Source organism: Ambystoma mexicanum, chromosome 5q (genome assembly GCF_040938575.1).
Source record: "Ambystoma mexicanum isolate Mex_15411 chromosome 5q, UKY_AmexF1_1, whole genome shotgun sequence".
Taxonomy (NCBI): domain Eukaryota; kingdom Metazoa; phylum Chordata; class Amphibia; order Caudata; family Ambystomatidae; genus Ambystoma; species Ambystoma mexicanum.
The window spans coordinates 1,324,483,914-1,324,496,693 of NC_090933.1; the positions used below are offsets into that span (position 1 = coordinate 1,324,483,914).

Below are 12,780 nucleotides of genomic sequence, written 5' to 3' on the forward strand. Positions count from 1 at the left end.
TAGAAATGTTTTGCATCCAAAACACTAGGAAAAACACAGGCTTGGTGAACAAACATTTTAAATGCATATTTTATATATTTATTCAGAAATGACTAAATTAGCAAATGGAAGCTCCAAATTTCCATTCACAAATGATAAAGGCAGGCGTTTGCCACCAATCGGATGCCTGCTTGACCAGTCCATTATGTAATCACTGATGACTTGTGTATTGGCCCAAACATGAATAATATAACCCAACAAACAGCACAATCGAGGAAACAAGGACAGAATTGTGATTTGAAAAAGGGAAAGCGCCAATCTCTTCCCATGGTGAGAATGGCACAGGCCATGCTGCCACTACATTCTAAACATTGACTTTAAACCTAGATAAGCTTGTTTTTCCTGTCAATCCTAGAGATGAGGGATGGATTTGGAGTTTGTGTCAGAGACCAAAAGAATAAAGTGAATGAAAGACTGTGAACTCCACAATATCACCCCATTTGCCTTCCTAATTTTTTATGTAAATGCCCCCTTGCCAAGTACTAAATTTAATTGGCCAGATGGACCCCACTTCCGTTTCCCTGTTCAAAATACCACAGTGTCGTTTTCAGGAGGTGGTACACACTCTGTTTTACTGTTAAGGAGTGGGTGTAAATGGGTCTGTTACTTACCGGGCTCCCCTAACCTGACCCAGAGCCCTTTTTGTGGATTCTGATCCTTGCACCTTAGGTTCAATCTCAGCATGCCCGTGTATCCTCTGTGCTGTTTCATCACATCCCCGGTAACTAATGGGGATGTTGCGCCATCACTGCTGATATCCACAAATGATGAATTAAGTGATTCCACACATTATTCCTGTTGATCTACTGTAGAGATTCTACTCAACCTACTCCAGGGGAATCCACTCAACATAATCCCACAGATCTATGACCTGAAAGGGGCGAGAATTCCAAAGCAGCATCTCTTGCAACCCCTGGCCACGGACTCCTAATGAGGCCCAATGCATATCAACATTCATAAATATTACGCCCTATTGCACAGCATTGGTTTATTCATTATTTATTGAGCATTTGTTAGGCGCTTGTACAACAAGTAAATTGTGTTTCAAAGCGCCCACAGGGCACCAGGCAGGGAACATGGGATAGAAAACAATACACTGGAGGATAAAGACAAACCTACTATGCCTTGTGAGCATTCAGAGCGTGCAAGTGCAGAGAGGAGAGGGGTAGAGTGGGGTAGGGGGGTAAGTGCTGAAGTGCTTGTGAGTGAGCAGCAGGTGTAAAAGTGCAGGCCTACAGTGGCGAAGGCCGGTAAGTGTCAAGGCAAGTGCAGCGCGCAGGCAGTGGCGGAGGCGATTGGGTGTGGAAGGCCAGGGCCCCGAACAACAATCACAGCGACTGAGATTAGCAGAGGAGGGAAGGAGGAGGTGAAAAGGAAAGTCTTGAGGAGCTTCCGGAATTTGAGGGGATCTGGCTAAAGAGGAAGGGAGAGTCTATTAAATAAGAGGGTGCCAACTGAGGAAAGAGATCTGCCTCTGGCCCTCTGTTTAGCAAAACGATTGACACGCAGATCGCAGATAGTTGGTACCAGAGGAATGTAGAGGTCTAGAGGGTGAGTATTTAGTAAGAGCAAGTTGTAGATAGCGTGGCCCCAGACAGCCGTATTGGATGATACAAAGGGATTTGAACTTGATCTTTACAGCAACTCATAGCCAGTGAAGAGTTTTTAGGAAAGGAGAGATGCGGTCCCTGGGCTTGAGGCCAAGGATAAGTCTTACTGCTCTCTTCTGGATTAGCTGCAGGGGTCATAGAGAGGAAGAGGGTAGAATCAAGAGAAGGATGTTGCAGTAGTCTAGCCTAGAGAGAACCAGAGCTTTGGTAACAGTGAGCTTTTGTGGGAAAAAGAGAAATGGGAGAATTCCTTTGAGAAGGAAGAGTTGAAAGTTGCACTTCTTGGAAATGTCCTGAATGTGCGGAAGGAAGGACAGAGGAGTTAAAGATAACTCCAAGGTTTGCGGCTTCAGATGAAGAAGGGGGAGAGCCCATAAAGAATAGCAAATCTTGCTGTCATTGAGGCAGAGATTGCTGGAAGTGCACCAAGACTGGGTGGCAGATAAGCAGTCTGCAAGAGGGTCATCAGGAAGTTGGAAAAAGAATTGTGTCATCTGTGTAATACTGGAATCTGGGGGAGAAGGAGGAAATGAGGAGTGCCAGCTGAGCAAGTTAAATGTTAAAAAGCCAGGGGGGAGGGAGGGAGATTGGAGCCCAGGGGGACACCACAGGTGGAGAAAGATAGGTGAAGAGAAGGTGCCCAGATTAATTTGGACGAAGAATCAGTTAGGAAGGAGGTCAGCCAGTCCAGTGCCTGCTCCAAGATACGAAGGGTTTCATGGAGCAGTTTTATGAGGATGGAGTGGTTGACCGTGTCAAAGGCAGAGGAGAGAGAGAGAGAGAGAGAGAGAGAGAGAGAGAGAGTCCAGAGATGCGAGCAGCTCTTCACAGGTGTTCAGAAGACCAGTTTCCGTGCCTCTGGATTCTCGGAATCCAGATTGATGGTTGTGGAGAGCACCAACAAGTTGAATATGTGAGGTAAGTTAGGGAAAGGCCAGCTTCTCCAGGAGTTTCCCAAGGAAGGGGTGACAGAAATAGGGCGGTAGTTGGTTGGACAGGTAGGGTCTGCTGAAGTTTTTTTTCAGGAGGGCGCGCACAAGGGAGTGCTTAAGGGAGGAGGGGACATTACCAGTAGTAAGAGTGGTTGCAGAATTCCGCAAAAGAGCAGGGGCAAGAGAGCCAATGTTGTCCTTAATGGTTCTTGAGGAGCAAAGAGAAACATGGATTAGACTTTCATACAGCGGACCACTCTGGTGACCTCATCAGGTGTGACAGGGGAGAAGGAGAAGAGAGAGACAGAGACAGAGAGAGAGAAGGAGGGTGGGAGGCCAGAGGAGGCAAAAGCATGTGGGAGGGGCTGGAGGAGAGGGTAGCAAGGGAGCTCAGGATGTCCAGAGTTTTAGTGGTGAAGTGTGTGACCAGTGCATTGCAGAGGGCCTTGAGACGAAAGAGAGAAGGAGGAGACTGCAGAAGGCTTGGCTAGTTCCCTGCAGATTTTAAAGAGTTCAGCCGTGTTGTTGGATGCACCAGATACCCATGCCTGGATGTGGGCCCTTTTCTTGGCACGGGTAGTCTTTATCGTCTTTGGAGCAGGCGGCAGGCCAGTTTGTCAGAGGGTGAACCCGAGATTTGCCACTTCAGTTCCGCAGCTCTGCACTTGCGTTTCAGGGCTGCAAGTTTGGAGTCATACCAGGTATTGCGCTTGGGAAGCAGGTTTCAGGTGGATCCTCATGACTGGGGCAAGAATGTCCAGAGTGTTAGTAATGGCCAGATGGAGGATGCTGAGAGCAGAGTCAGAGGTAGAGTCTGGGTGGGGGCAGAGGGGGATGAAGGTGGATGTGAAGACAGCACCTGACACTTGTTTCATCGGACCGATCTTTGTGAATGATATTGGCAGGGCTGGAGGAGGTGCGGTCAAAGGGCCGAGGGGACCCAGGTAAGAAGGGAGGAGAGAGTGGTCTGACAAGGAAAGAGGTGTGATCAGTGGCGCGGGAGAGAGGGAAAGATCAGAGTGGATGAGGGCGTCAAGAGTGTCCTGCTGTGTGGGTTGGACCCGAAGGGCAAATAAAGAGGGAGAGCGAGGTGAAGAGGTCAAGGAAGAGAGTGTATGCTGTGATAGAGTACAAGTGGATGTTGAAGTCGCCCAAGAATGGAGTTTAGAGGAGGTTCAGAGGAGAGAGGAGCAGAAATCAGCCCATTCAGAGAGGGACAGGGTGGTAGCATCAGGGGGCCCGTAGACCGTGGCAATGGTCAGAGAGGAGGAGGGAGAGATTAGCAACTTGCAAACCAAGCTCTCAAAGGAAGAGTAGAGCTGAGTGGGAACCCACTCACGGATAAGGGGCAACCCCACAGCCAGCACGGGTACGTCATGGCTTGGGAATGATCTTGTGGCCATCAGGGAGAAGAGAGTCAAAAGCAGTGACCACGATGGCATTGAACCATGTTTCGGTAAGTGCGAGAATGTCGAGGTCAATGTCTTCAAGAAGGAGGCAGATGTCAGTGGAGTGTTTGATGGCTGACATATAGTGACTATAACATTTAGTGAATCATGTCAAAAATTCAAGAAGTACTCTTTAGATGTATGCATACCCACTCATACCAAGGCATGAAACCTCCAATAGTGCAGATCAAAAACAACACAGGGGAAAACACCTCTGGCAATGGTGATCATTAGTACAGTAAATCGTCCCCAGATATAATCAACATGGTCTTTTCCTTCTCAGTCTCAATGCCCACAAAAGATATTAACATGTTGAGAAAACTACTGGCACATCGCTAGAATTGGAGCAGAAATCACAAATGCAAACACACAGGGGGGTAAGTCGAAAAAACAGAATGGTCCCACTTATTAGAGGCTAGTGATTGGTTGAGGCCCTATTAGAAATTTTGCATACAATGATCTTTCATATTTGGTGTTTACAAAACCCAAATACACTTCATAACCCATATTCTGCTTCATATTACAGTAGCGCAGCAAGGCCCGCATAACCCATATTCTGCTTCATATTACAGTAGCGCAGCAAGGCCTGCATAACCCATATTCTGCTTCATATTACAGTAGCGCAGCAAGGCATGTATAACCCATATTCTGCTCCATATTACAGTAGCGCAGCACGGCCCTCATAACCCATATTCTGCTTCATATAACCCATATTCTGCTTTATATTACAGTAGCGCAGCACGGCCCTCATAACCCATATTCTGCTCCATATTACAGTAGCGCAGCAAGGCCCGCATAACCCATATTCTGCTTCATATTATAGTAGCGCAGCAAGGCCCTCATAACCCATATTCTGCTTCATATTACAGTAGCGCAGCAAGGCCCGCATAACCCATATTCTGCTTCATATTACAGTAGCACAGCAAGGCCTGCATAACCCATATTCTGCTTCATATTACAGTAGCGCAGCACGGCCCTCATAACCCATATTCTGCTCAATATTACAATAGCGCAGCAAGGCAGTTGAACCCTCGGCTTTAGAAACAAAGTTGAATTCAAAATTCCTCCACATCCCTGATTTCACCTCTCACCTCTTGAGTGCGGGTCAGGGGGCCTTGTGTATCCCAGACAAGAGACCTATTCTCCTTGAATAGTTCACAAAATTGATTGACCCACACAGATTCAGGAACACAGCCCTGCTGATAACTACTGGTATTCTCGCACCATAAGCCATGATTCCCCAGAAACCCTGTAAACCACCCCCTGCCAAGAGCTGTCAGCAGTTGGCTCCACATTTCTTCAGTCCATGCTTGTTTTTTCTCTTTCAGGAGCAAGCGGTGTGCTTTCCTGGTCTCTTGGATAATTGAGCTACCCACAGTGCGTTGGAGCCTAGTTTGTAGAATTAAAGCTTGTTTTGCTGCTCTACAGTCGGCATCATACCAAGGGCTCGGGCAATCGTAATGAAAGGAACCGCTTTGAGATTTAGAGAAAAACGGGTCAAGTTTCCTCATCAGGTCGGCATGGACCTTCTGTCCCGTTAAATGTGCATTAGTCTCTAAAGTGGCAATATGTTCTAGAAGAGGAAGAAAGTCCCCATAAACCAATGGCGGGACCATTGGTAGATGACCATTAATCCACGTGATATTACACTGGGCATGTCCCACAAAAGCCAGCGGAACACTCATGCCAGTAGAATCAGTCAAGTTTAATGCCCAGAACGGCTCTTAGGACTCTCCATCTCCCTGGTGCATACATTCTTACTGCTTCTTGGCACAGAGAGGTTACCAGTGCCGACCGTAATAGAACCTGAAAGAGGTAGCCTGAAATCAAAAAGAACGTGTGGATTGTTTAAACTATTGATTATGGAGGAAACAATTTGACATGTACTGGCAGAATGTAGGGAAAAGGGATCATTATACAGGTCTGTCCTGGGAGGATGTAGGGAAAAGGGATCATTATACAGGTCTGTCCTGTGAAGATGTAGGGAAAAGGGATCATTATACAGGTCTGTCCTGGGAGGATGTAGGGAAAAGGGATCATTATACAGGTCTGTCCTGGGAGGATGTAGGGAAAAGGATCATTATACAGGTCTGTCCTGTGAAGATGTAGGGAAGAGGGATCATTATACAGGTCTGTCCTGGGAGGATGTAGGGAAAAGGGATCATTATATAGGTCTGTCCTGGGAAGATGTAGGGAAAAGGGATCATTATATAGGTCTGTCCTGGGAGGATGTAGGGAAAAGGGATCATTATACAGGTCTGTCCTGGGAGGCTTCTTTAATCGTTAGGACAGTATCAGAGACAACAGTTTCTGGCAGCACTGCTTGAAAACCGAGAAGAAGGCACTGCACGTTGCTTTACACTGTGTATGGAAGCTGATGATTTATTAAGAAAACAGAATGATTTATCGTCTTAATCAGAATTAGCCTGAATCAATGGAAAAACAAATGTTAAGGTCAAAATGTTATGTTAGGAGCTCAAGAAGGAGCCATTGTGAATATTGCAGAATGTTATGCTACATCATTAGTGATGAATTGCTATTTAGATTTGATGGAAATTAATGTATACATTAGTGATTTGTAGTTTTATGAGGAATTGTATTACATCCATGTTTTGCAATCGTGTTCATATGTGTATGTGTAAAGTGTAATATGAACTGATCACATGAATACATTATTTCATAAGAAGGGTCCAATTGTTTACAAAAATTCGAAATACAATGGTACAATAAAAATGAAGCACAATAAAGCCAATGATCAAAGCTGATTAGAGGAAAGAGAAAGAAGAGAAGTTTTTATCCGATAGGTGACCTGAAATGCACGGATAGAATGAGGTACAGGATGCACGGATAGAATGTGGAAGAGCATTCCAATGGTTAGGTGCAAGAAGAAAAGACGGCATCGAGAAGCACAGGGCGGCCGAGGAACGACAAGGACAATGAGAGGACAGAATACCGGCAGTCGTTTTAAGCAAAGCTCTCAAGATAGCAACCCATTTTCCCAAAAAAAAAACAAAAACAAAAAAAATCGGTTTCCCCTCCTTGGAAGGAGTAGGTTTACCTATATTTGCTGCCCACTTTCATGTAATTTACTACATCATGATTTTACAGTGAAGTGAGTGTGGGTATGATCAAAAGAGATTATTTCTAAAAAAAACCCTGCAGGTGATACTATACACAAACATCAGGTTACTCTGGCCAAAAACCACGAATCTTAATGCTATATTTCACATAAAGGCTTTGTCACATCAGTGACTGAGGCATTAACGGATGAGGTCCATCCCGCACCCCTCCTGCCAGGATGGTCCAATATCAGGATTTTAAATCCCTCACATAGCACGTCATGCAGAGCTCGGCACGCGTCATGACTGAATCATGCTGCTGTTCAGAACAGTATCTGCAGGGTGTGAGCTGCGAGGACTTGATGAAGACCTAGGCCCAGTTGATGGAGCCACATCTTGGAGCTTCCCTCCCAGGGCAATTTGTGGGAGAGTGCTTCAAAGTGGGTCGCCATCAGGAATGCACACCGGTTGCTAGCCAATAGGGGAACCCAACACCAAACAATGCCAGTTGGTCATTTTATCCCACAACTGGCGACAATAAGTTAATAACTAAGGGATGCAGATGATTTCAGGAGCCTGCAATTCTCGGGTCACCTGACTTGCTAACCGTTCATGAACGCGTGCAAGTGGGCATGCCACTGTCCTCGGCTCACCTTCCTTCACAATCACGAGGGCGTCCGTTTCAATCACCTCATGTTGTGACTGCTCTAGCGGGTGGGCAGAACGCTCACTCATTCATGCCTAGAAACAAAACAACACCCACCAAAATGCAGATCTGGTGTTCCGCTTCATTCAGCCCCTCCTGATTAAGGCGTTACCATCAATCCCTTGCTCCCCAGGTGATCAGCAAAAAGAACAACCAACACTAGGTGTAGCTACCAATGGGCCCATTTAACTCACTTTTACAGCTCCACTCCTCCACCGCCTATAGAAAGTGCTGAGATCCACCATACAGGTCCAATAGCGAATTACCAATTGAGTTTAATAGGATGGCACAGAGGAAAGGATTAACATATCATACTCCAAAATATGGTATGGCACCCGCGTTGTGTTACTAAACATGACGTAGAAATGAATTAATCCATGCAACTAATGTGCGAGATAACAGCTAGACCGTAGCGGCCATGGTATAACAGAGAGTCCAACAAGCAGCTTTTGAATCTCCAGCATGATAAAACAATGTACAGATTAGAATAACAATGCATACTACTGCTTAAGGATTCCTGTTTGTATAACAGGAAGAATACTCCGAGGAGAGAAGCAGGGACTGAGCACCTTCCCCTTCCCACAGGATCAAATAGTGAAGACAGGTGAATAGATAGACTGGGTCTTATTTATACACAGCTCCCATTGGGAAAACTGATAAAGAGAATGGGACTTTAGCATTGATTTCACATATTTTACAGATTCCTGCAAAGAACATATGCAGTTGAGTTCAAGACACTCTCAGCACATAGCAGGCACGACCAAGAGATTTGGCACATAGAGGTAAGAAGAGTCTTACCCCTTAAGCAGGCGGAATAACCAACAATTCTGTCAAGTAGGCTTTAGAAGCACTTTGAGACTGATGATAGTTCAACTTGTCTCTCTTGTCTTCTTATCCTTTAGGATTAAGGGATTGATCCAACAAGCCCTTTTGGACACCTCAAAATATCCTCAGAAAAAACTTCACAGAATTGAAGATTATTAAAAGAATACTATATCTACAAGTATTCGTCCTGAAGAAAGCGGCCACTTATGAATCCTGCTGAAACCGATTGACTGTTTCCAAAGTAGTACTGGTTGATAACCCAGACTCCGATATCCTCACACATTGAGAAAAGGGCTTGTATAAAGAAATTTACTAAGTTATCATCACTAATTTTCTCTACAACACTGTACAGTGTAGAGCGAATAAGTCTTTTACAGTATTCTATTGAACAAGTGTCATACATTTTTCTTTCTTTGTTTTTAGTGATAAGACACACGCTTTGGAGGCGGAAACATTAAATATAGATATCGACCCCCACTTTGTGTGCACTGACTTTTAGAGATTAGGAAATTGGTTTAGAGAGGATAGGGTCAGGATCTCGACATACCCCTGTAGTCGGCACACCAGCACCAACTAGGGCCGGTAACGTTTGGATACGAGTTTCCTCACATATAGGGCTAATTAACTTGTGCTAGGGACTCAGCGTTAGGAATAACTTTTTTAATAAATTAGCCTTCTGCCCTGTAGGTGGACATTCTTGAATGGTTCTGATCATCCAGTGCAGCAAAGAAGCTTGATTAATCAGGAGAGAAGGTCCATTTAACATACTCTATTCAGTTCTGGTTATCTTTGAGGTGAAAAGTATCCATCATCTGCTCATAGAGTTCCAAGTGTTCCCAAACAGAATATGTTGCGTTTTTGTGGCATGGGGTTATGAAACTCCTAATGGCCTTAATCTGCCTAATGGGGTCTTTTGTCATAGCTCTCTTGAGTTTATTTGCCTTCTTTGGCTTAGTCACCCGAGTCCACTCGCCCTCAGACTCAGAGGCATAGCTACTTGAGGTCCCCTCATGATTATCTAGGTGCGCCCTGATTCTGTGAGCTTGAGAGGGGCTCGCAGAATTGTGGGGCCTAGTTTCTCCACTCCTGTGGTGCCCAAGAGAGTAGTCTTCTGACTCCTCCCTGCTCCCAGGGTTGGCAGAGTATCCCCCCCACTGCCCTAATTGGGTAGACGTCTTCAGGATGCTCTTTTTGGGCCTCATTTCATTCGGTTTTTCATCAAATTGAACCAATTGGCCTCCATGTTGTCCTGGGTTTTGAGACTTTAGTCCTCAAGACAGTTTTCTCTGGAACAATCATGCAAGTCAGCCAGACCTTGCGCAAGGGGACTCTTCTTGTTTTGGCCATATCCGACCTCCACATGAAAGCCTTGCATTGACAGAATCCAGGAAGTAATTCATGAATTACTGACATTTCCGACCCAGATTCTGTCACTTTGAAGATATTGCAGAGGCGGCTGTGGAATCTCCACTATGATGTTTTCCCCCTGGATGAAGGGGTGGTAATTCTTCAATGCCCACACCATTGCCAGGAGTGCCTCCTCACAATTGTTGAATGTTTCCTTCCCAGAGGATAAAGTCATACTTGCATAGGAGATGACTTTATTGAACTTGTCAAGCTTCTGATACAATACTGCTGGCAAGCATGTATTTGAGAACCGTGTCTCCAAGAAAAACTCCTTGTTTTTGAGGGTAAGCTAGACAAGGCGCTTGTGAGAGGCTTCTTTTGACTTGCTTTACTGCCTCGGCTTGTTCTGGACCCCACTCCCACTTGACCCCCCCCCTTCAATAGGTGGATCAGGGGTCTTGTGACCTCTGAGTAATCCTCAATAAACTTCCTACTGTAATTAGTCAGTCCAAGGAGGGTTCTTAGCTCACGCAGAGTTGTGGGGACTTTCAGTTTTAGGATTGCTTCCACTTTCTTTTCCTGGGGACAGAGACCCTCAGGAGTTGTCTCATTCCCCAAGAAGTTGACACAGGTCCTGCACCACTGTGCATTTTGGAAGGACATTTTTGCTGTGGCAACCCTCAACTGGGTCAGAACATAACGGATTTCCGCTATATGTTCCTCCACAGTTGAGCTATTTATCACAACATCATCCACATAGGCCAGGCTACCCCTTTCACCCAAGTCGGGCATGGCCTTATGTAGGAAGATGTTGAATTTGTTGCCGGAGTTGATGTATCCGAAGGGAGTCCGGGTCCACGTGTACTGCTGCCACCCGAAGGTAAAGGCCAGCTGTATTGGTCCTCCTACTGACAGGCACGGTCCAGTACCCATTGGTCAGGTCAATGGCAGTGTATACCTTTGACCCTTGGATCTGGGCCAGCCCCTGGTCAATGTAGGGGAGAGGCCATCGGGACACGTTTATTCAGCTCCCTCAGGTCAGCACAGAGTCTCCACTGGCCGTTCATTTTTTAAATCCCCAAAACCGGATTATTAAAGGTGCTGTGGACTGGACAAATTATCCCACGGGACTCAAGATTTTTGATGATTTCTGTCAGGGACTCCATGGATGCGAGAGGCAATCGGTATTGCTTCACAAACACTGGAGTCATTCCAGGGTCCATGGAATTGTTATATGGATTTCGGTGTGACCACAGTCATACAAGTCCACCGCAAAGAGATCTTGAAAATCTAAGAACACCTGCTTCAACTTTTGCTTTTGCTCAGGAGTCTCACAGGCATCAGCTAGGTTGACTTGCTCTTCAACCATTTGCCTGAAGCCTGGAAAGACTTCCGGTTTTGCTATCTCAGCGGCCTCCTCGAGCTGGATGGAGAGGTCCCTGGTTAGAGTATTGACCTGGACAGAGGGTTTCAGGCAGGAGAGCCAGTCATTGTGGACCTGAAATATCACCTCACCCTGCCTGTTGTCACAGGTCACCTCTCCCTCACCGTAAGGGCAGGAAGAGCACACTAGGAAATTCCCCCCTTGCCGGGTGAAGATCCTGTCTGGTGGTATGTCATTGGGCCTCATTACACGGAAGGTAGAGGACCAAGGTGCTATTAGCACCTTGGTCCATGCCGGTAAAATAGTGGCACCGCCTTGGTGGAAAGGGGAATTACCGCCCCATTCCAAGGTTGGCGGGGCGGTAATTCCCCCTTCCACCACTGCCCTTCCCCATTCCCATTTTTGCCCCATAGGGCATAATGGGAATGGGGAAGGTGCTAATTACGGCACCGCAATTTTGCAGTGCCGTAATTAACACCAAGGTCCCTTAGCAGGGTGGTTTTTAACACCTGCAGGCGTTAAAGCACCAACCCGTTAAGGGACCTCGTAGTAAGGCGGTAATGGTTAACGGTCACCTTCACCATTAACGGTGACCGTTAACCATTACCGCCTTCCGTGTAATGAGGTCCATTGTCACGGTCCAAACAGTCCTTGGGGATTGGTCCTATCAGTTAATTGCCTAGATCCATGGAAAAATGTCGGTCATCAACCGCCATTCCAATAATGGTGCCTGCGCCCAGAGTGATACTCCTAAGGTCGCTGTTATCCATCAATATTGGAATGGTGTTGTGTTCTACATTGACTAATGGTGTCGGGTTTAACCCCAGCCCCTGCTGTTGGAGATGGGCATTGAGGTGTATATATGCGTCAGGATTTTGCAGTTTCTGTCCTTTTCATTTTTAATTCAAGTGGGAATAGTCGTGTCCGTCCTGGGATGGTCACCTCCTCCAATTTGAACTTCAACTGCATATCGCAGCAATTGGGCTGACCAAAATGCTTTTTCTGAATCCTCAAAGTCCATGGGATTACCCCTTAGTCGAGACCAGGCTTGCTAGTTCATCAGGTCCAAATTAATGGCAAAATGATTGAGAATGTCAGTGCCTAAATAGAATGCAGCAGGGACATATTGCACGTCCCAATAATTATGTTCTATGCTTTTGTTACCTATAGAAATTTTGTGCATGCACCTGCTAGGCAGGAGATGTTTGGAATCGGGAGTTTACAGGCCTATTTCCCACCTATCGATCAATTTAAATGTGGGAATGGCTGGATCTTTTGGGAGCTTTTGGAACATGGCTTTGCTGATGTAGCTCTTACCGTTTTTCAAGCAAACTCGGCCGTGAACATCCTCCTTCCCCTCTTTTAACTGTATAGGGATGAACAACTGTTTTCTAATTTTCTGAATGTCAGCTAAACTTTGATCTGGTTTC

The 12,780-nt window shown here is 45.9% G+C and overlaps 2 protein-coding genes across 2 annotated transcripts in view; one reads left to right on the forward strand and one right to left on the reverse strand.

Annotated features, from left to right (window-relative positions):
• LOC138498512 (zinc finger protein 615-like) overlaps window positions 1–12,780 on the forward strand; it is a 1,154,252-nt gene that overhangs the window by 935,824 nt on the left and 205,648 nt on the right. The gene's annotated exons all lie outside the window — the stretch shown is intronic.
• LOC138498513 (zinc finger protein 84-like) overlaps window positions 1–12,780 on the reverse strand; it is a 57,109-nt gene that overhangs the window by 3,959 nt on the left and 40,370 nt on the right. The gene's annotated exons all lie outside the window — the stretch shown is intronic.